This window comes from Lissotriton vulgaris, chromosome 6 (genome assembly GCF_964263255.1).
Source record: "Lissotriton vulgaris chromosome 6, aLisVul1.2, whole genome shotgun sequence".
NCBI lineage: Eukaryota > Metazoa > Chordata > Amphibia > Caudata > Salamandridae > Lissotriton > Lissotriton vulgaris.
The window spans coordinates 1,498,197-1,522,903 of record NC_141694.1 but is presented as its reverse complement, the minus strand read 5'-3'; positions in this window follow the sequence as shown (position 1 = coordinate 1,522,903).

Here is a 24,707-nt window from a genome sequence, read left to right as displayed (position 1 = left end):
TCCTGCGCAGGAACGCCTCTTAAAAGTGGCTGAGTGAAATCTACAACAATTCACTCAGTCACTTTTAGGCCAATGCTGTGTCAAAACCCTGTGTCGTTAAATCCAGAAGTAAAGGGGATGTCACCTTACAGAGTTAGTGCTCGGTTGAAAAAGTAGTGGAGCCCCTCACTCTTGGAGAGGAACCTGTAGGATGATAAAAAACACAAAACAAGTGAAGTGTTATGTGAGGTGCCCTTCGTACAAGAAGTAATAAAAATTGCAGTGCATCAACACCACACACTCACATCACCCAACTGTGATGCATGGCACACTCTCACAAACTCATTCAAGGGGGGTGCCCCACAGTTTTATGACTCTCAAATTAGTCTCTCTCAGTTGTGTTTGTAACAAATACACAAGCACTTAGTTGCAGTTCAGGATTATTGCAGTGCTCACTCTCAATTTTTCAGAGATTAAAATACGTGGGCATCGAACACTCAAAAAACACCACATTCAACCGGCGCCAGTTAATCATAATGCTTACCGAGTTTATAACATTTTTAAACAGGAACTGGAGGGGGAGTGAGAACAGCTCCCATTTATCACTCTCTGTAGGGAAATAAAAGGAGGGTAAAACTCACATGTGTGAGGTGGTCAATGTTCTCAGTATTAACACTGAAAAAGAGGGAAAAACTCCATCCAGATTATTCCATTCTCCAATTTACGTGTCCCAATGTATGTAAACAGGACCCCGCTTCCCGGGGTCTCATTGAGGTCAATGCTGGTTTGTTAGGCGCTGCTTCAAAACGCCGTTATTAAAGTAGGTAAAGCCACGGCTTACCGCAGCAGCGCACTCCCTCCAGGCAAAGAACCAAGTGTGTGAGTGGGTAAATTACATTACACCAAACACTCCAGAAGAAAGAAACCTCCATCTGGATAGTTTCTTTCCTCCCATTTATGTGTGAATATAAACAGAACCTTGCTTCCCAGAGCCTAATTGAAGTTATGCGGATTTTTAAAGCGCTCCATGAAATAGCAGTTATTGGATTTTTTTACAGGTACGGCTTTCTGCAGTTAAGGGCCTCTTCATTTCCCCACTTTAACTGCAACCCCTCCCTCCCTTGTCCTCGCTCTCTCACAGGCCCGGACTGGCCATTGCGGGCACCGGGCAATCTCCCGGTGCGCCGCAAGGGTGGGGGCCAGTTTGCATAGCTGCAAAATCGACCGTGTAACAAAATTCGCCGAATATTGGTCCCGGCAAAGAGCTCAGACCTCCCCCGGGGGGGGCGGCCGAGCACTTTGCCAGGGCCGGTTTTGGTTCCCAGTCCGGCCCTGCTCCCTCACAATCTCTGATCCTGTTTACTGCTTTTGAGGTCAGCTGTCACCCAACAAAGTTTATCTCTCCGTGTGCGCCACGTAGACCACTCTAGCGGTATTGCCCTGGTCCCTCTAGAAAGCGGCTGACTACGCCCCTCGTAGCTTGAGTGGGTGGTGGAGGGGCACATGCGGAGCCAATCGCGGGGCAGTGAGTGAGTGACGGGCAAAAATAGGGGAAGAATAATTAAACATGAAAATAGCTAAGGGGCTATGAGGGGTGGGTTGACCAAGGTGAGGAGAGAGAGAGAAATGTTGTAATTATTCAGGAGGGGAGTGAAAGAGGGAGGGGGGTGTATATTGTCGGGGGATTTGATGTTTCTTTGCTTGGGTGGGGTTGTTCCACTTCAAGTTGAAAATTGAAAAATAGATCATTAAAGATTGAATACCTTCACTGTAAATAAACCAAACTCTTACTTATTATTACACAGTTATTTCTGAAGGGGGTACCCCACTAATATTCATTCACTCCATCTGCCAGAGAAAGCTCAAATTAAATTCAAGGATTATGAAAACTATTCCAGGGGATATCATCATTCAATCCCCTGGAAAAACTCTGAACCCTGTAAATGCATTTTTGCTCTCGCACAAACAGGACTCTTTCTGGGTTACCCCTACTCATATTGATATTGGGTTTATCAATAACAGTCCAGAAGAACTCCTCAGCCGCGTGATTCTTCTCTCTGAAATGGTTTGTCAGTCTTATCACAGTCCGTTGGCATCTAAACGCAGATCTGTCCTCCATGATTCTTGTTTTGACCGGTCTGGTGGTCATACCCAGGTACACTAGATCGCAAGGGCATTTCAGCATATAAATGGCATAGGAAGAATTACAATTAGTATGTCTGTGCTGTTCCCACGGATGGGTCTGACCGACATCTATTGATTTGGTGTTGGCTGTCAACGGGCACACATCACCCATCCCACATCTTGTGTGCCCAGTCACTGGGGGAAGGGACCAGGCCAGACTTCCTCCCTCTGTGCCCTCTAGCCTCATTCTGGTATTTCTCAGTCTTATATGCACCAGAATATCTTTAATATTCTGGCTCCTCTTAAATGATAACAGGTATTTCTGAAATGAAAGCCCATTGGGATTTAAGATCTTCCAAATGCTTAGTATGATTTTTTGGATGCTGCTCGAAGCTGTATTAAATGTTGTAACACGTACTGTTCTCTGCGTAGATGGTTTGTCATTTCTCTCGAGGAGTGCATCCCGGTGACATTTGCTCGCTCTTTTTCTTGCCCATTTGACAATCTGCGGAGGATAATACCTTTGTAGGAGTTTCTTTTCTAGGGAATCCGCTTCCGACCTATATCTTCAAAACTAGAGCAATTATGCCAAAGGCGCAAAAACTGTCCCACTGGGAGGTTCTCCCTAGGGGACTTAGGGTGAAAGCTTTTGAAAGAAAGCAAGCTGTTCCTATCTGTTGGCTTATGCTTTGACTCCATATAATACTCCTTTGTGGATTAACAGTGCTTCCAATGAGTTGCTCCCCTGTTACTCCTGCGAGGTCTCAGTAGAATGCTCCCTGGTGGATCAGCAGTGCCTGCAACAAGTTGCTCCCCGGCTACTCTTGTGTCGACTGTTTGGTTTCTATTGAGCTACAGGGGAGACTGCATGCACTGCTCGCTGGTGTTTGTAGAGTGCCTACAACTGGTTGCTTCTCTGTCACTCCCGGATGAGCTCCAACAATCCTCCTTGGTGGTGTAACCAAGCCCCCAAATGATTTGTCTTTTATGCTACTGAGTGAACTCTATATACCACCCCCCCACAGATGTCTGCCTCACTCATGCTTATGCGCAGCAACAGTCAGTGCACTGTGCACCGTCACATCATCAAACTTTACACACCTCATCAACATGTACCACGTAAGCCCAACCCCAAACAACCCTTTCAAGCTGGCACTCTAGAGGGGGCCCAGGAACAGTTGATGACCTCGCCAAGGGAAGGAGCCACAATACACATCATTAACTGGACCATCGAAGGAAGGGCATTAGGGCTCATAAAGATTATGGAGAGCAATCTGTTGTAATCCCTCTTGGTACGCCCTGCCACCCCTCTGCCCTCATTCCCCTTGGTACATCCCAGGCAAGAATGTGTGAACATTCCACAGCTGACTCCAGCTGACTGGAACATGTGATGGTGTTGAGACTGAATAAAGAAGACTCCTGATAATCTACCTGTATGCCTCTTCTTTGTAACACTGGCGACGCACAACCGTGTGGGGACGGTACACCATCACCCCCCAATAAGTACTCTAGTGACAGCCAGTAATTTTAATAAGGTTTCTACTTTACATGATACTGATGATTGATCTCTGGCCTCAAGGTATCTTGATCCTTGAATGTCCTGATGCTTCTTGTGAGAGCCCCATGAGACTAATAATGGCTGCGTACTCGATTTCTTCCTGCACCCTTTTGCCGCCTACCGCATTAGATCACCCTGTTTTCCAGTTACAGACAAGTGGCGAGGGGCACCCCCGGTGTCATGAACGGTCCTATCTCAAGTGCATCGGAGAAGAGAGAGAGCATCCTCTAGTCGATTGCAGGTAGTGGCAGCCTAAGCTTTTTGGCCTGTGAGAACTGTGTCTGAGTTAAGCGGCTACGGCAGTCCCTACATCAAGTGCCAGGAAGGAAACGATGCCATGAGGTGAGCGGAAGCCCAGCAAGTGCCCGCATGGTTTGAGGGTTCACAGGGAACCCAATTAACTTTGTGGCCCTTGTGACCGGTGTAGTGAGCGGCATCCCCAGCCTGGGACCGCGTATTGAGGAGTCCGCGAGGGGAGAGATAAATATACTATTCACTGCAACAACCCAGGCAAGAATGTGTGAACATTCCACAGATGACTCCAGCTGACTGGAACCTGTGATGGTGTTGAGACTGAATAAAGAAGACTCCTGATAATCTACCTGTACGCCTCTTCTTTGTAACACAATCTTTAATCAGTTTGAAGAAATGTCCTTGTCAATTAACCTTGAGCATTTATAGACATCTTATAGCTATTCTAATGAAGGTAATGTTGCACTGCCATCTTTAAAATAGCATTATTGTAAGTCTGGATGGGGTCTTGAATGGTGCTAAGCGTGAGCAACACTGCAAATGGAAAAGGCCCGCTGATACAGGGTCTGCTTTTATCCAAAGTTATAAAGCCTTAGCTCAGCCTTCAACATATTTAGTTGCGTTGGTGGCTTCAATGGCAAGCCCCTGCTCTGTATGTGTGTGTGTGTGTGTGTCTTTATGTGCTCATGCCAAAGGTGATTTTTCCCTAAACACCAATCCCAGGAGGGTGGAGTCAGTGTCAGTCTTGAAGCTGCAAATGATTGAATTAAATGGGGAGATGATTGGACACTGGAGGGGCGGCAGATCCCTCCCCTCATGCAGGCTCAGGTATATAGGGGCACTCTGCATCAAATTAAAGTTTAGAGCATCCCGCCATCACATCACATCATTTGAGTGCCGTACAGACCTGTGCAGCTGCGGAGAGTGAGTATTATGTTTCTCAATCCCATAGGACAAGACGGAACTGGGAGAGATTTGAGAGACAACTCCAGACAGGGAATGAGTCTCACCCTGAGGAAGAGATTGGGATGTCCAGAATGTGGCATGTTCCACAGTATGAGGAAGAAATGAACATGTCAGATATGAATGGAGATTCCCAACAATGAATATGGAGTATTTAACCCCACAAGAAAGATATGGCAGATGGCAGCTTTGGAGAGAACGAGGGAGATTCGAGACAGTGTTTAGGAGAAGTGGGTATGGGGTACAAGAAATTAAAGGCAGTGAGAATGGGGTAGAAGTTATTAAAGACAGTGAGTATGGGGTATTTAACTCAATAACAATGAGAGGGTAGCTTTGAAAGAAGTGCAGAAGAATAGAGACAGTGAGTATGGGATCCAGGAAATGAGAGACCGTGAGTATGGAATCCGGAGATTATAGACAGTGAGTAAGGATCCGGGAGATTATAGACAGTGAGTATGGGGTGCAGTATTACAGACAGTAAGTATGGGGTACACATCATTAAACGCAGAAAGAATGGAGTGTTTAACTCGATAAGAAAGAGAGGGTAGCATTGAAAGAAGTACAGGAGAATAGCGACAGTGAGTATGGGATCCCGGAGATTAGAGACAGTGAGTATGGAGAACAGGATTACAGAGGGAGAGAATGGTCAAATGAGATGGGAGACAGTGAATATTGGGTACAAAAGATTTGGAAAAGTGGGTATGGGGAACAAGCGATTAAAAGCAGCTAGAATGGGGTACAGTGAGTATGGGGTATTTAACTTGATAGGAAAGAGAGGGTAGTATTGAAGGTTTTGCAGTAGAACAGGGACGGTGTGTATTGATCCTGGAGATTAGAGACAGTGAGAATGGGATCTGGAAGAACAGTAAGGAATCCAGGAGATTACAGACAGTGAGTATGGGGTACAGGATTACAGACAGTGAGAAAGAGGACATGAGATGAGAGACAGTGAGTATGGCATCCGGGAGATTAGAGGCAGTGAGTATTGATCCGGGAGATTAGATACAGTGAGTATGGGATCCAGGAGATTAGAGACAGTGAGTATGGGATTTAGGAGATGAGAGACAGTGAGTATGGGATTCAGGAAATTAGAGACAGTGAGTATGGGATCCAGGAGATTAGAGGCAGTGAGTATGGAATCCAGGAGACTAGAGGCAGTGTGTATTGGGATCCAGAATATGAGAGACAGTGAGTATGGGATCCAGGAGATTAGAGACAGTGAGTATGGGATCCAGGATGTGAGAGACAGTAAGTATGGGATCCAGGATATGAGAGACAGTAAGTATTGATCCGGGAGATTAGATACAGTGAGTATGGGATCCAGGAGATTAGAGACAGTGAGTATGGGATTCAGGAAATTAGAGACAGTGAGTATGGGATCCAGGAGATTAGAGGCAGTGGGTATGGGACCCAGGATATGAGAAACAGTGAGTATGGAATCTGAAAGATTAGAGACCGTGAGTATGGGATCCAGGAGATTTCAGACAGTGAGTATGGGATCCAGGAGATTAGAGGCAGTGAGTATGGAATCCAGGAGACTAGAGGCAGTGTGTATTGGGATCCAGAATATGAGAGACAGTGAGTATGGGATCCAGGAGATTAGAGACAGTGAGTATGGGATCCAGGAGATTAGAGACAGTGAGTATGGGATCTGGGAGATGAGAGACAGTGAGTATGGGATCTGGGAGATTAGAGACAGTGAGTATGGGATCCAGGATATGAGAGACAGTGAGTATGGGATCCAGGAGATTAGAGGCAGTGAGTATAGGATCCAGGAGATTAGAGACAGTGAGTATGGGATCCAGGAGATTAGAGACAGTGAGTATGGGATTCAGGAGTTTAGAGACAGTGAGTATGGGATCCAGGAGATTAGAGACAGTGAGTATGGGATCCAGGAGATTAGAGACAGTGAGTATGGGATTCAGGATATGAGAGACAGTGAGTATGGAATTCAGGATATGAGAGACAGTGAGTATGGGACCCAGGATTTGAGATACAGTGAGTATGGGATCCAGGATATGAGAGACAGTGAGTATGGGATCCAGGAGATTAGAGACAGTGAGTATGGGATCCAGGAGATTAGAGACAGTGAGTATGGGATCTGGGAGATGAGAGACAGTGAGTATGGAATCTGGGAGATTAGAGACAGTGAGTATGGGATCCAGGATATGAGAGACAGTGAGTATGGGATCCAGGAGATTAGAGGTAGTGAGTATGGGATCCAGGAGATTAGAGACAGTGAGTATGGGATCCAGGAGATTAGAGACAGTGAGTATGGGATTCAGGAGATTAGAGACAGTGAGTATGGGATCCAGGAGATTAGAGACGTGAGTATGGGATCCAGGAGATTAGAGACAGTGAGTATGGGATTCAGGATATGAGAGACAGTGAGTATGGGATTCAGGATATGAGAGACAGTGAGTATGGGACCCAGGATTTGAGATACAGTGAGTATGGGATCCAGGAGATGAGAGACAGTGAGTATGGGATCCAGGAGATTAGAGACAGTGATTATGGCATCCGGGATATGAGAGACAGTGAGTATGGAGTCCTGGAGATTAGAGACAATGAGTATGGGATCCAGGAGATTAGAGACAGTGAGTATGGGATCCAGGAGATTAGAGGCAAGGAGTATGGGATCCAGGATATGAGAGACAGGGAGTAGGGGATCCTGGATATTAGAGACAGGGAGTATGGGATCCAGGAGATTAGAGGCAGTGAGTATGGGATGCAGGATATGAGAGACAGTGAGTATGGGACCTAGGATATGAGAGACAGTGAGTATGGGATCCAGGATATGAGAGACAGTGAGTATGGGATCCAGGAGATTACAGAAAATGAGTATGGGATCCAGGATATTAGAGACAGTGAGTATCAGATCCAGGAGATCAGAGGCAGTGAGTATGGGTTCCAGGACATGAGAGACAGGGAGTAGAGGATCCAGGAGAATAGAGACAGTGAGTATGGGATCAAGGATATGAGAGACAGGAAGTATGGGATCCGGGAAATGAGAGACAGTGAGTTTGGGATCCAGGAGATTAGAGGCAGTGTGTATGGGATCCAGGATATGAGAGACAGTGAGTATGGAATCCGGGAGATTGCAGACAGTCAGTATGGGATCTAGGATATGAGAGACAGTGAGTATGGAATCAAGGAGATTACAGACAGTGAGTATGGGATCCAGGAGATTAGAGGCAGTGACTATGGAATCCATGAAATTAGAGGCAGTATATACGGGAGCCAGTGTATGAGAGACATTGAGTATGGGATCCAGGAAATGTGAGAGAGTGAGTATGCGATCCAGGAGATGAGAGACAGTGAGTATGGGATCCAGGATATTAGAGACAGTGAATATGGGATCCAGGATATGAGAGACAGTGAGTAGGGAATCCGGGAGATTAGAGACAGTGAGTATGGGATCCAGGAGATTAGAGACAGTGAGTATGGGATCCAGGAGATTAGAGGCAGTGAGTATGGGATCCAGGAGAATAGAGGCAGTAAGTATGGGACCCAGGATATGAGAGACAGTGAGTAGGGGATCCTGGATATTAGAGACAGTGAGTATGGGATCCAGGAGATTAGAGACAGTGAGTATGGGATCCAGGAGATTAGAGACAGTGAGTATGGGATCCAGGAGATTAGAGACAGTGAGTATGGGATTCAGAATATAAGAGACAGTGAGTATGGGATTCAGGATATGAGAGACAGTGAGTATGGAATTCAGGATATGAGAGACAGTGAGTATGGGACCCAGGATTTGAGATACAGTGAGTATGGGATCCAGGATATGAGAGACAGTGAGTATGGGATCCAGGAGATTAGAGACAGTGAGTATGGGATCCAGGAGATTAGAGACAGTGAGTATGGGATCTGGGAGATGAGAGACAGTGAGTATGGAATCTGGGAGATTAGAGACAGTGAGTATGGGATCCAGGATATGAGAGACAGTGAGTATGGGATCCAGGAGATTAGAGGCAGTGAGTATGGGATCCAGGAGATTAGAGACAGTGAGTATGGGATCCAGGAGATTAGAGACAGTGAGTATGGGATTCAGGAGATTAGAGACAGTGAGTATGGGATCCAGGAGATTAGAGACGTGAGTATGGGATCCAGGAGATTAGAGACAGTGAGTATGGGATTCAGGATATGAGAGACAGTGAGTATGGGATTCAGGATATGAGAGACAGTGAGTATGGGACCCAGGATTTGAGATACAGTGAGTATGGGATCCAGGAGATGAGAGACAGTGAGTATGGGATCCAGGAGATTAGAGACAGTGATTATGGCATCCGGGATATGAGAGACAGTGAGTATGGAGTCCTGGAGATTAGAGACAATGAGTATGGGATCCAGGAGATTAGAGACAGTGAGTATGGGATCCAGGAGATTAGAGGCAAGGAGTATGGGATCCAGGATATGAGAGACAGGGAGTAGGGGATCCTGGATATTAGAGACAGGGAGTATGGGATCCAGGAGATTAGAGGCAGTGAGTATGGGATGCAGGATATGAGAGACAGTGAGTATGGGACCTAGGATATGAGAGACAGTGAGTATGGGATCCAGGATATGAGAGACAGTGAGTATGGGATCCAGGAGATTACAGAAAATGAGTATGGGATCCAGGATATTAGAGACAGTGAGTATCAGATCCAGGAGATCAGAGGCAGTGAGTATGGGTTCCAGGACATGAGAGACAGGGAGTAGAGGATCCAGGAGAATAGAGACAGTGAGTATGGGATCAAGGATATGAGAGACAGGAAGTATGGGATCCGGGAAATGAGAGACAGTGAGTTTGGGATCCAGGAGATTAGAGGCAGTGTGTATGGGATCCAGGATATGAGAGACAGTGAGTATGGAATCCGGGAGATTGCAGACAGTCAGTATGGGATCTAGGATATGAGAGACAGTGAGTATGGAATCAAGGAGATTACAGACAGTGAGTATGGGATCCAGGAGATTAGAGGCAGTGACTATGGAATCCAGGAAATTAGAGGCAGTATATACGGGAGCCAGTGTATGAGAGACATTGAGTATGGGATCCAGGAAATGTGAGAGAGTGAGTATGCGATCCAGGAGATGAGAGACAGTGAGTATGGGATCCAGGATATTAGAGACAGTGAATATGGGATCCAGGATATGAGATACAGTGAGTAGGGAATCCGGGAGATTAGAGACAGTGAGTATGGGATCCAGGAGATTAGAGACAGTGAGTATGGGATCCAGGAGATTAGAGGCAGTGAGTATGGGATCCAGGAGAATAGAGGCAGTAAGTATGGGACCCAGGATATGAGAGACAGTGAGTAGGGGATCCTGGATATTAGAGACAGTGAGTATGGGATCCAGGAGATTAGAGACAGTGAGTATGGGATCCAGGAGATTAGAGACAGTGAGTATGGGATCCAGGAGATTAGAGACAGTGAGTATGGGATTCAGAATATGAGAGACAGTGAGTATGGGATTCAGGATATGAGAGACAGTGAGTATGGGACCCAGGATTTGAGATACAGTGAGTATGGGATCCAGGAGATGAGAGACAGTGAGTATGGGATCCAGGAGATTAGAGACAGTGATTATGGCATCCGGGATATGAGAGACAGTGAGTATGGAGTCCATGAGATTAGAGACAGTGAGTATGGGATCCAGGAGATTAGAGGCAGTGAGTATGGGATCCAGGAGATTAGAGGCAAGGAGTATGGGATCCAGGATATGAGAGACAGGGAGTAGGGGATCCTGGATATTAGAGACAGGGAGTATGGGATCCAGGAGATTAGAGGCAGTGAGTATGGGACGCAGGATATGAGAGACAGTGAGTATGGGACCTAGGATATGAGAGACAGTGAGTATGGGATCCAGGATATGAGAGACAGTGAGTATGGGATCCAGGAGATTACAGAAAATGAGTATGGGATCCAGGATATTAGAGACAGTGAGTATCAGATCCAGGAGATCAGAGGCAGTGAGTATGGGTTCCAGGACATGAGAGACAGGGAGTAGAGGATCCAGGAGAATAGAGACAGTGAGCATGGGATCAAGGATATGAGAGACAGGAAGTATGGGATCCGGGAAATGAGAGACAGTGAGTTTGGGATCCAGGAGATTAGAGGCAGTGTGTATGGGATCCAGGATATGAGAGACAGTGAGTATGGAATCCGGGAGATTGCAGACAGTCAGTATGGGATCTAGGATATGAGAGACAGTGAGTATGGAATCCGGGAGATTACAGACAGTGAGTATGGGATCCAGGACATTAGAGGCAGTGACTATGGAATCCAGGAAATTAGAGGCAGTATATATGGGAGCCAGTGTATGAGAGACAGTGAGTATGGGATCCAGGAAATGTGAGAGAGTGAGTATGCGATCCAGGAGATGAGAGACAGTGAGTATGGGATCCAGGATATTAGAGACAGTGAATATGGGATCCAGGATATGAGAGACAGTGAGTAGGGAATCCGGGAGATTAGAGACAGTGAGTATGGGATCCAGGAGATTAGAGACAGTGAGTATGGGATCCAGGAGATTAGAGGCAGTGAGTATGGGATCCAGGAGAATAGAGGCAGTAAGTATGGGACCCAGGATATGAGAGACAGTGAGTAGGGGATCCTGGATATTAGAGACAGTGAGTAGGGGATCCAGGAGATTAGAGGCGGGGAGTATGGGATCCAGGAAATGAGAGACAGGGAGTATGGTATCCAGGATATGAGAGAGAGTGAGTATTGGATCCAGGAGATTAAAGGCAGTTTGTATGGGATCCAAGATATGGGAGACAGTGAGTATGGGATCTGGGAAATTAGAGACAGTGAGTATGGGATGAAGGACATTAGAGGCAGTGAGTATGGGATCCAGGAGATTAGAGACAGTAAGTATGGGATCCAGGAGATGAGAGACAGTGAGTATGAAATGCAGGAGATTAGAGACAGTGAGTATGGGAACCTGGAGATTAGAGACAGTAAGTAGGGGATCCAGGAGATTAGAGACAGTGAGTATGGGATCCAGGAGATTAGAAGCAGTGAGTATGGGATCCAAGATATGAGAGACAGGGAGTATGGGATCCAGGATATGAAAGACAGTGATTATGGGATCTAGGAGAGTAGTGACAGTGAGTATGGGATCCAGGAGTTGAGAGAAAGTAAGTATGGGATCCAGGAGATTAGAGACAGCGAGTATGGGATCCAGGATACGAGACACAGTGAGTATGGAATCCAGGAGATTAGAGACAGTGAGTATGGGAACCAGGAGATTAGAGACAGTAAGTAGGGGATCCAGGAGATTAGAGACAGTGAGTATGGGATCCTGGAGATTAGAGGCAGGGAGTATGGGATCCAAGATATGAGAGACAGGGAGTATGGGATCCAGGATATGAGTGACAGTGATTATGGGATCTAGGAGATTAGAGACAGTGAGTATGGAGTCCTGGAGATTAGAGGCAGGGAGTATGGGATCCAAGATATGAGAGACAGGGAGTATGGGATCCAGGATATGAGAGACAGTGATTATGGGATCTAGGAGAGTAGTGACAGTGAGTATGGGATCCAGGATATGAGAGACAGTGAGTATTGGACCCAGGATATGAGAGACAGTGAGTATGGGATCCAGGATATGAGAGACAGTGAGTATGGGATCCAGGAGATGGTAGACTGTGAGTATGGGATCCGGGAGATGAGAGACAGTGAGTATGGGATCCTGGAGCTTAGAGGCAGGGAGTATGGGATCCAAGATATGAGAGACAGGGAGTATGGGATCCAGGATATGAGCGACAGTGATTATGGGATCCAGGAGATTAGAGACAGTGAGTATGGGATCCTGGAGATTAGAGGCAGTGAGTATGGGATCCAAGATATGAGAGACAGGGAGTATGGGATCCAGGATATGAGAGACAGTGATTATGGGATCTAGGAGAGTAGTGACAGTGAGTATGGGATCCAGGATATGAGAGACAGTGAGTATTGGACCCAGGATATGAGAGACAGTGAGTATGGGATCCAGGATATGAGAGACAGTGAGTATGGGATCCAGGAGATGGTAGACAGTGAGTATGGGATCCGGGAGATTAGAGACAGTGAGTATGGGATCCAGGAGATTAGAGACAGTGAGTATGGAATCCAGGGGATTAGAGGCAGTGAGTATGGGATCCAAGATATGAGAGACAGTAAGTAGGGGATCCAGGAGATTAGAGACAGTGAGTATGGGATCCCGGAGATTAGAGACAGTGAGTATGGGATCCAGGAGATTAGAGACAGTGAGTATGGGATCCAGGAGATTAGAGACAGTGAGTATGGGATTCAGGATATGAGAGACAGTGAGTATGGGATTCAGGATATGAGAGACAGTGAGTATGGGACCCAGGATTTGAGATACAGTGAGTATGGGATCCAGGAGATGAGAGACAGTGAGTATGGGATCCAGGAGATTAGAGACAGTGATTATGGCATCCGGGATATGAGAGACAGTGAGTATGGAGTCCTGGAGATTAGAGACAATGAGTATGGGATCCAGGAGATTAGAGACAGTGAGTATGGGATCCAGGAGATTAGATGCAAGGAGTATGGGATCCAGGATATGAGAGACAGGGAGTAGGGGATCCTGGATATTAGAGACAGGGAGTATGGGATCCAGGAGATTAGAGGCAGTGAGTATGGGACGCAGGATATGAGAGACAGTGAGTATGGGACCTAGGATATGAGAGACAGTGAGTATGGGATCCAGGATATGAGAGACAGTGAGTATGGGATCCAGGAGATTACAGAAAATGAGTATGGGATCCAGGATATTAGAGACAGTGAGTATCAGATCCAGGAGATCAGAGGCAGTGAGTATGGGTTCCAGGACATGAGAGACAGGGAGTAGAGGATCCAGGAGAATAGAGACAGTGAGTATGGGATCAAGGATATGAGAGACAGGAAGTATGGGATCCGGGAAATGAGAGACAGTGAGTTTGGGATCCAGGAGATTAGAGGCAGTGTGTATGGGATCCAGGATATGAGAGACAGTGAGTATGTAATCCGGGAGATTGCAGACAGTCAGTATGGGATCTAGGATATGAGAGACAGTGAGTATGGAATCAAGGAGATTACAGACAGTGAGTATGGGATCCAGGAGATTAGACGCAGTGACTATGGAATCCAGGAAATTAGAGGCAGTATATACGGGAGCCAGTGTATGAGAGACAGTGAGTATGGGATCCAGGAAATGTGAGAGAGTGAGTATGCGATCCAGGAGATGAGAGACAGTGAGTATGGGATCCAGGATATTAGAGACAGTGAATATGGGATCCAGGATATGAGAGACAGTGAGTAGGGAATCCGGGAGATTGGAGACAGTGAGTATGGGATCCAGGAGATTAGAGACAGTGAGTATGGGATCCAGGAGATTAGAGGCAGTGAGTATGGGATCCAGGAGAATAGAGGCAGTAAGTATGGGACCCAGGATATGAGAGACAGTGAGTAGGGGATCCTGGATATTAGAGACAGTGAGTATGGGATCCAGGAGATTAGAGACAGTGAGTATGGGATCCAGGAGATTAGAGACAGTGAGTATGGGATTCAGGATATGAGAGACAGTGAGTATGGGATTCAGGATATGAGAGACAGTGAGTATGGGACCCAGGATTTGAGATACAGTGAGTATGGGATCCAGGAGATTAGAGGCAGTGAGTATGGGATCCAGGAGATTAGAGGCAAGGAGTATGGGATCCAGGATATGAGAGACAGGGAGTAGGGGATCCTGGATATTAGAGACAGGGAGTATGGGATCCAGGAGATTAGAGGCAGTGAGTATGGGACGCAGGATATGAGAGACAGTGAGTATGGGACCTAGGATATGAGAGACAGTGAGTATGGGATCCAGGATATGAGAGACAGTGAGTATGGGATCCAGGAGATTACAGAAAATGAGTATGGGATCCAGGATATTAGAGACAGTGAGTATCAGATCCAGGAGATCAGAGGCAGTGAGTATGGGTTCCAGGACATGAGAGACAGGGAGTAGAGGATCCAGGAGAATAGAGACAGTGAGTATGGGATCAAGGATATGAGAGACAGGAAGTATGGGATCCGGGAAATGAGAGACAGTGAGTTTGGGATCCAGGAGATTAGAGGCAGTGTGTATGGGATCCAGGATATGAGAGACAGTGAGTATAGAATCCGGGAGATTGCAGACAGTCGGTATGGGATCTAGGATATGAGAGACAGTGAGTATGGAATCCGGGAGATTACAGACAGTGAGTATGGGATCCAGGAGATTAGAGACAGTGAATATGGGATCCAGGATATGAGAGACAGTGAGTAGGGAATCCGGGAGATTAGAGACAGTGAGTATGGGATCCAGGAGATTAGAGACAGTGAGTATGGGATCCAGGAGATTAGAGGCAGTGAGTATGGGATCCAGGAGAATAGAGGCAGTAAGTATGGGACCCAGGATATGCGAGACAGTGAGTAGGGGATCCTGGATATTAGAGACAGTGAGTAGGGGATCCAGGAGATTAGAGGCGGGGAGTATGGGATCCAGGAAATGAGAGACAGGGAGTATGGGATCCAGGATATGAGAGACAGTGAGTATTGGATCCAGGAGATTAAATGCAGTTTGTATGGGATCCAAGATATGGGAGACAGTGAGTATGGGATCTGGGAAATTAGAGACAGTGAGTATGGGATGAAGGACATTAGAGGCAGTGAGTATGGGATCCAGGAGATTAGAGACAGTAAGTATGGGATCCAGGAGATGAGAGACAGTGAGTATGAAATTCAGGAGATTAGAGACAGTGAGTATGGGAACCTGGAGATTAGAGACAGTAAGTAGGGGATCCAGGAGATTAGAGACAGTGAGTATGGGATCCAGGAGATTAGAAGCAGTGAGTATGGGATCCAAGATATGAGAGACAGGGAGTATGGGATCCAGGATATGAAAGACAGTGATTATGGGATCTAGGAGAGTAGTGACAGTGAGTATGGGATCCAGGAGTTGAGAGAAAGTAAGTATGGGATCCAGGAGATTAGAGACAGTGAGTATGGGATCCAGGATACGAGACACAGTGAGTATGGAATCCAGGAGATTAGAGACAGTGAGTATGGGAACCAGGAGATTAGAGACAGTAAGTAGGGGATCCAGGAGATTAGAGACAGTGAGTATGGGATCCTGGAGATTAGAGGCAGGGAGTATGGGATCCAAGATATGAGAGACAGGGAGTATGGGATCCAGGATATGAGAGACAGTGATTATGGGATCTAGGAGATTAGAGACAGTGAGTATGGAGTCCTGGAGATTAGAGGCAGGGAGTATGGGATCCAAGATATGAGAGACAGGGAGTATGGGATCCAGGATATGAGAGACAGTGATTATGGGATCTAGGAGAGTAGTGACAGTGAGTATGGGATCCAGGATATGAGAGACAGTGAGTATTGGACCCAGGATATGAGAGACAGTGAGTATGGGATCCAGGATATGAGAGACAGTGAGTATGGGATCCAGGAGATGGTAGACTGTGAGTATGGGATCCGGGAGATGAGAGACAGTGAGTATGGGATCCTGGAGCTTAGAGGCAGGGAGTATGGGATCCAAGATATGAGAGACAGGGAGTATGGGATCCAGGATATGAGCGACAGTGATTATGGGATCCAGGAGATTAGAGACAGTGAGTATGGGATCCTGGAGATTAGAGGCAGTGAGTATGGGATCCAAGATATGAGAGACAGGGAGTATGGGATCCAGGATATGAGAGACAGTGATTATGGGATCTAGGAGAGTAGTGACAGTGAGTATGGGATCCAGGATATGAGAGACAGTGAGTTTTGGACCCAGGATATGAGAGACAGTGAGTATGGGATCCAGGATATGAGAGACAGTGAGTATGGGATCCAGGAGATGGTAGACAGTGAGTATGGGATCCGGGAGATTAGAGACAGTGAGTATGGGATCCAGGAGATTAGAGACAGTGAGTATGGAATCCAGGGGATTAGAGGCAGTGAGTATGGGATCCAAGATATGAGAGACAGTGAGTATGGGATCCAGGAGATGGTAGACAGTGAGTATGGGATCCAGGAGATTAGAGACAGTGAGTATGGGATCCCGGAGATTAGAGGCAGGGAGCATTTCCAAAATGGGAATAAAATTTAGGGCCACATATATCAATCGTTTTTGTTTGCACAAACGGGCCGATACACGGAATCGCACCATTTGCGATCGCAAAAAATACTTGATACATCTTTCAAACCCTATTTTGCAATTCAGTAACCTGTTAACAAATCGCAAAATGGGTTTGCGATTTGCTATTTGGAAAGGGCATGTTTAGGGCGTCCCTTTCAATTAGCGAATCCTAATTGCATGTGAACGTTTTTAATAGCATTTTCAAGAGCAGGCAGTTGTCCCACGGACCACTGCCTGCTCTTAAAAAATGAAAGTAAAACTTTACATTTTTCTTTTTCTAAAGCAGCCCGTTTTCCTTTAAGGAGAACAGGCTGATTAGAAGCAGTGAGTATGGGATCCAAGATATGAGAGACAGGGAGTATGGGATCCAGGATATGAAAGACAGTGATTATGGGATCTAGGAGAGTAGTGACAGTGAGTATGGGATCCAGGAGTTGAGAGAAAGTAAGTATGGGATCCAGGAGATTAGAGACAGTGAGTATGGGATCCAGGATACGAGACACAGTGAGTATGGAATCCAGGAGATTAGAGACAGTGAGTATGGGAACCAGGAGATTAGAGACAGTAAGTAGGGGATCCAGGAGATTAGAGACAGTGAGTATGGGATCCTGGAGATTAGAGGCAGGGAGTATGGGATCCAAGATATGAGAGACAGGGAGTATGGGATCCAGGATATGAGAGACAGTGATTATGGGATCTAGGAGATTAGAGACAGTGAGTATGGAGTCCTGGAGATTAGAGGCAGGGAGTATGGGATCCAAGATATGAGAGACAGGGAGTATGGGATCCAGGATATGAGAGACAGTGATTATGGGATCTAGGAGAGTAGTGACAGTGAGTATGGGATCCAGGATATGAGAGACAGTGAGTATTGGACCCAGGATATGAGAGACAGTGAGTATGGGATCCAGGATATGAGAGACAGTGAGTATGGGATCCAGGAGATGGTAGACTGTGAGTATGGGATCCGGGAGATGAGAGACAGTGAGTATGGGATCCTGGAGCTTAGAGGCAGGGAGTATGGGATCCAAGATATGAGAGACAGGGAGTATGGGATCCAGGATATGAGCGACAGTGATTATGGGATCCAGGAGATTAGAGACAGTGAGTATGGGATCCTGGAGATTAGAGGCAGTGAGTATGGGATCCAAGATATGAGAGACAGGGAGTATGGGATCCAGGATATGAGAGACAGTGATTATGGGATCTAGGAGAGTAGTGACAGTGAGTATGGGATCCAGGATATGAGAGACAGTGAGTATTGGACCCAGGATATGAGAGACAGTGAGTATGGGATCCAGGATATGAGAGACAGTGAGTATGGGATCCAGGAGATGGTAGACAGTGAGTATGGGATCCGGGAGATTAGAGACAGTGAGTATGGGATCCAGGAGATTAGAGACAGTGAGTATGGAATCCAGGGGATTAGAGGCAGTGAGTATGGGATCCAAGATATGAGAGACAGTGAGTATGGGATCCAGGAGATGGTAGACAGTGAGTATGGGATCCAGGAGATTAGAGACAGTGAGTATGGGATCCCGGAGATTAGAGGCAGGGAGCATTTCCAAAATGGGAATAAAATTTAGGGCCACATATATCAATCGTTTTTGTTTGCACAAACGGGCCGATACACGGAATCGCACCATTTGCGATCGCAAAAAATACTTGATACATCTTTCAAACCCTATTTTGCAATTCAGTAACCTGTTAACAAATCGCAAAATGGGTTTGCGATTTGCTATTTGGAAAGGGCATGTTTAGGGCGTCCCTTTCAATTAGCGAATCCTAATTGCATGTGAACGTTTTTAATAGCATTTTCAAGAGCAGGCAGTTGTCCCACGGACCACTGCCTGCTCTTAAAAAATGAAAGTAAAACTTTACATTTTTCTTTTTCTAAAGCAGCCCGTTTTCCTTTAAGGAAAACAGGCTGTTTTACAAAAAATAAAAGCTTTATTTAAAGGCAATCACAGACATGGTGGTCTGCTGACACCAGCAGGCCGCCAACCCAGTGATTTTTGCAATTCCTAGAGGGTCGCAAATTGTGAGCTACCGAATTAATATTAATGAGGTAGGTCGGATTATGAACCACTACGAATCAGTAAATGAAACTCATAGAGTTTCATATATTGGGCATTCCGATTACCTAATTGCAATTCTCAGAAAATCGCAATTAGGTCATTGTGAGTTCCAATTTTGATACATGTAGCCCATAGAGTTTAGAAACAGCAGCTATTTACACATCTCCAAAACTGTGGGTACCATACTAGCATGTGAATTATAGGACATTTTTTAAAGCAATCATTTTTTTACACACAGTCTTACATTTGGAAGGCAGAAATGCATAGGAAGTAATAACAGTTGCTACACAATTCTGTGTTCTCCTAAATCTCCTGATAAAAATGTTACCTCACTTGTGTTGGTAGGCCTAGTGCCTGCAAAAGGAAATCAGCCAAAATGCTACATCGACACACCTCATTTTTACAGTGAAAACTTACCCATTTTTTGCAAAGTGCCTAGCTTTGGATTTTGAACCCTAGCTTTGCCAGCATATAGGGAAAGCTAGCAAACCTATACATTTTTTTAAACTAGACACCCAGAAAAATCCAGGAAGGGGTGACTTGTGTGGCTCTCACCAGGTTCTGTTAGCCAGAATCCCTTGCTAACCCCAAACAAAAAAACTAATGTTCCTTGCATTTCGGTAATGGAAAGTTCTTGAATCTGTGTTGATCCACAACATTCGACCCACCCTGCATTCCCCAAAGTCTTCTGATAAAAATAGTTCCTCACTTGTGTGGGTAGGCCTAGTGCCTGCGTCAGGAAATTGCCCAAAACACAATGTGAACATACCACATTTTGTGAGTGAAAACAGACCCTTTTTTTGCAAAGTGCCTATCTGTGTATTATCAACCCTAGCTCAGCCGGCACACTAGGAACCCTAGTAAACCTATACATTTTTGAAGGTGAGAAACACAGGGGAATCCAGCAGGGGGTGACTTGACTGGCTCTCTACAGGTTCTGTTACTCAGAATCCCTTTCAAACCTTAAACTTTGTAAGAAGAACATATTTTCCTCAAATTTCTGTGATGGAAAGATCTGGAATCTGTGTGGTTCTACAGACTCCCACCTATCCTGCATTCTCCAAAGTCTCCCAGTAAAAATGGCACCTCACTTTTGTGGGTAGGCCTAGTGCCTGCGACAGGCAAGAGCCCAATACATATTGTGGAAACATTAAAATTTCCTATTACAAAACTACCTGATTTTGCAAGAGGGCACCTCTGTTTTTGGTTGCGGACACGGTGGCCTTCGAGGGTACCCTACCAAACCCAGACATTTCCAAAATCTAGACACCCTGAGGAGTTCAGTGAGGTATGGCTTTCAAGGACCTTCACCAACATTTTCCTTCCCAGAATCCCCTGCAAATTTCAAATTTGGCTGAAAAAAAATCTAATGTTTCTACAATTTCTGTGTGGGAAAGATGTTAGATCACCAAGCTGACACAAATTTCACACTACCCAATACCACCCCAGGTCTCTCGATAAAAATGGTACCTCACTTGTGTGGGTGGGCCAAGTACCCGGGACAGGCAAGGGCTTCAAAACGTATTGTGGAGACATCAAAATGACCTATCACAAAACGGAGACAAAGTGAACAGAATGGCATTTTGATGAGGTGGAAAAAGCTACATTAATTTGGATGGTCAGTGGAGTTAAATTAAAGGTTAAATGGAGAGAGAACCAGACTCCCACCACTTGATGAAGGTGAGAAAGTATTTGGACCATTTTTGAGTCATTTCCTGTGGCCTTTACATAAACATTGTTAATTCTTCAATGATCAGAAAATAAAGTGATCTAAACTTGGTGGCTCAGAGAGAATTGAACTCTTCAATAGAGAGCCACCATGTTGCAATGGTGTTCTTTGACTTGGCCCTGCAATATACTGAAAATAATGGAAATAGAAAGAGGACTGACACACAAAAAGCATTGGTAATAGAAATAGCACTAACCCACATTGTAAAGGTAGCAATCTTCGAAGGGTAAGTTTGGCTGGCCACCGCAAGAAAAACTGATAGAGGACGAGGTTATCTCATACAACTAAATTGTTGGTTTACAAATTTGCTGCTTTCACTGTCACCTATACCTTCATGCATCCTTTTATTTGGCTTAGCTTTATCTCCTACTATTTTGTACTGACTGTGGAGCATAGCGTCTTTATCACCATTTGGACTGGCTGGCTTGCAGTCTTGAAGTGTCTATCTGAGGCTACCTAATCTCTCTGATTGGGTTAAAATCCCTCATAATTACTGATTAAGAGGAAATCAAAACCTTTACCATAACCCGGCGATGGTATGGTCCGCTTGCCCAATGGAAGGAATCCAACACAGGCTTCACTAACAAAGAAATATGTTGAACAACATCAATGCATATGTTCCCTCTCCGTCCCCCTCAGGAACAAACTCATTCAAAATCAACTACTCACCAGACTCATCCAAAATAGAGAAAATAAATTCAAACACAATACTCTAAGTATCAACCCGAAAGCTCTTATATCTGACTCCTCTTGCTGCCTCTCAAAAGGAGCCAATAAGACCCATCTAATATTCCCCACAAAAAAGCACAGCAACATAGAGGACTGTTCTATACTCCCTCAGGGCAATCATCGCTACACAGAACATCCTCTAGAGTCAAAAAATCATAATATCACCCTCCGTTCAATCAAAGTAAAAGCTGACATCTCAATTTATATGAATGGCAATATCCTTATCTAAGCAACGGACAATGACCTGCTAGCATTTGACTCACTGCTTAGTGACCGAAAAGGCAAGTAGCAGCCTCAGCTAAATGTACTAGTTAACCAACGCATTCACCATCTCCTATCCATTAACCTAAAATGATAAACTCCACACTAAGAATCACACCCAGTGACAGTTTGAGCTCTGAAGTCTACTCAGCCCGTGATCACTCCTGATCGACTCTTCTACAACCATCCATCTCAGACCAGGGAGTAACTACTCAACAAAAGGAAGTGGGTCCGCATCCATGAAACACCTCCCTGATACAGCGCAGGTGATAGAAGCAGAAAAGCAGACAGATCCCATACATTTGCATACGCGGGGGCGTGGCTTGGCCGGCTGCAAAATGGTAGCACATCACTTTTGGATTAAATATTTTTATTGAGCATGTCAAGACAGGATGGATACAATACAGCCAAATAAAGTCTCTCACCACGCCGACAAGCGACGGGTAGAACAATACACCGTATGGGAATAAGGCACAGCTCTCAGGTACTTGGGTGGAGTTATACACAGCAAGCCGCCTACAACCCATGTTGGGCCGGCCGCGTAAAAAAAAAACGGGGCAACGTACATGTGCGGCTGAATACCGCAACCGGATTCAACCTGGTGGAAAATCAAAGGAAAGAAACAGTGTCTCGTAGCCTGCTGAGCAACTCTCCGGGTCGTCATTCCCCGTTTCCAGAAGCTGCATAGTGTAGTAAACACTATCTTCTCTGTTCCTCTCTGGCTAGACAATACTACAATACTTATGACATCATAGAATGCCAGAGTATCTCTCTAGCTGGTGGTACCTCTCTATTTCCGGGGTTGTGGCAGTTGGTCACCTGAGGCTGAGCTACCAACAGCGAGCTCCTGGTGGGGTTTCCTATCTATCTACATTATAAAGTAATTTACCTGTCTAACCTGGAAGGAACCTGAATAAAGGATCTTAACCTATCAAGTGGACTCGTGATCTTCCTTTACTACAGTTTGGCGACGTTTCTTAAGAAGGATGAACCTCTGCGTGCACTAAGGAGAAAGGACAACTAAGGAACTCAAGGATAAGGAACTAAAGACTTTTTGGACTCTCAAACTCAAATTGAAACCCAAAGGTAATGCCCCAGCTAACCCCACCAGTGTCCGTTCCACCTTCTGGACAGCCTGCAATCTGGGTGCATGTTACCTGTTGAGCCTGCCACCTGGGTGTTTCTTTTTGTCTTGCCTGCTGTCACCTTACTTCCGTTGGAAAAGTTAACTCTTCCCTGAGGTCTACTTTGTTTTTCTATTTGGCCTCCATTCAGTTTGGGAAGTGTCAAGCGTCGACAGAAACTGGCTATTTATGTGTGAGGTGGTTTTACAGCTCAAGAAACAAATGCTGTGAACGTTTTTCAAGGTCTGTACAAACACGAGTCAACGACTCTGGCTGTGACTGTGTAGTGTGGAGAACTTCTTCAAGCTAGGGCGCATGTTGGCATACTGTATTGCTTAGCGCTTTGATTTCAAAACCGCTTAGACTTCAAAACAGCGCGCGTATTTCTTCAGTCGTTTTCAGCCTTCTGATAATAAGCCCTCTGGCTTCGCCCTCTGATAATACTTCGCTTCACGTGTGGAATTTCAGCGCTGCATCGGCATAGCCCTCTGACAACACTTTGTCTCTCGTGTGACATTTCTCACCTTATTGACTGTTGATGTCCGTTGCCCGACGGTTGGCTGGGAGCTATCTTCACGTCTGCTCTGCTTCCTCCATCTGATGACGTCTCTAGAATGCTGGGGGGTATTGGTGAATCTGCATTCTTTGTTCCTGTGACGCCTTCCTTGGAGAGACGTTCCTCACGCTCCTTACGTCTCCTTGACTGACGTGACGGCCATTTTGTGTATGTTAGGTTGCCAGGACAACAGCGTGCTCCGTTTCCCGTGTCTGAAGGCTGCTGATTGTTTCCTTCTTGACGTGTTGAACTCCGCGCTCCTGTGACGCTTCTGTTTTTCTGCATACCGCTCCACAGAGTGACCCGCGTCAGCACGTCCTTTGACCATAAGCGGAGCTTACTTACAAGCTACAATGTCAGTAAAGCGGAGCATGCTTACGAGCAACAGTGTTTTTGTATCGTCTCAAGCCTATGGCTGTGCTTTTGGATCGTCTCAAATCTTCACCAGTCCTGTGATGGTTCCTGTGAAAAGCGGCATTTCTTCTGTGCATGGTCAGGAATTTTTCACTTGTGTGACTTTGGTCAGCTTTTCCCTCGCATCTTCTGCGCTTTCGAGGTCTGCCACCTTCAGATGGAGCTACTTGCAGGAACCCGGGTGAGAGATCGCTCACCGGAGCTAATATCGTTATTTATTTATGTATTGGTGTTGCAGTTTTTTTTTCATGAATGCATTTGACTTAACACTGTTTTTTTTTTCAGGAATGTGGTGTGTTTTTAATATAGCAAATCTGTTGTGCTCATATGAACACTCTGTATTCTACGTTGGGGATATAGTTTGGTGTCTTTAGGTAGTAAATGCTATGAGAAGTCTGTATTATGAGTTAGGGATGTAGTTTGCTGTTTGTGGGTAGTCAATGCCCATCCAGGATTAACACCCTGAGGTGCCCCTTTCTAGGGTAAATATTTTTGTGTGGGTAGTCCATGCACATGTTATAGTGCATGTTCATCCATGAAGTCAGGGCTTGTATCCTGAATTGTACCCTACATAAGGGTGGTGTTTTTGGTGTGAGTAGTTCATACCATGTACTAGGTGTTTAAGGGTAGTACATACTCCACCTCTTGTCCCAGGGTTATAGTCTTTACTCTGTGCTGTACCCTCTCATAGGGACGTTAGTGTCTGTTGTTGTCCGTGCCATGGTTGGTTGTTTGGGGATGTTGATGGGTAGTCAACACCCATAGTATGTTCCATTAGTATTTATGGCTAGTCCATTCCCCT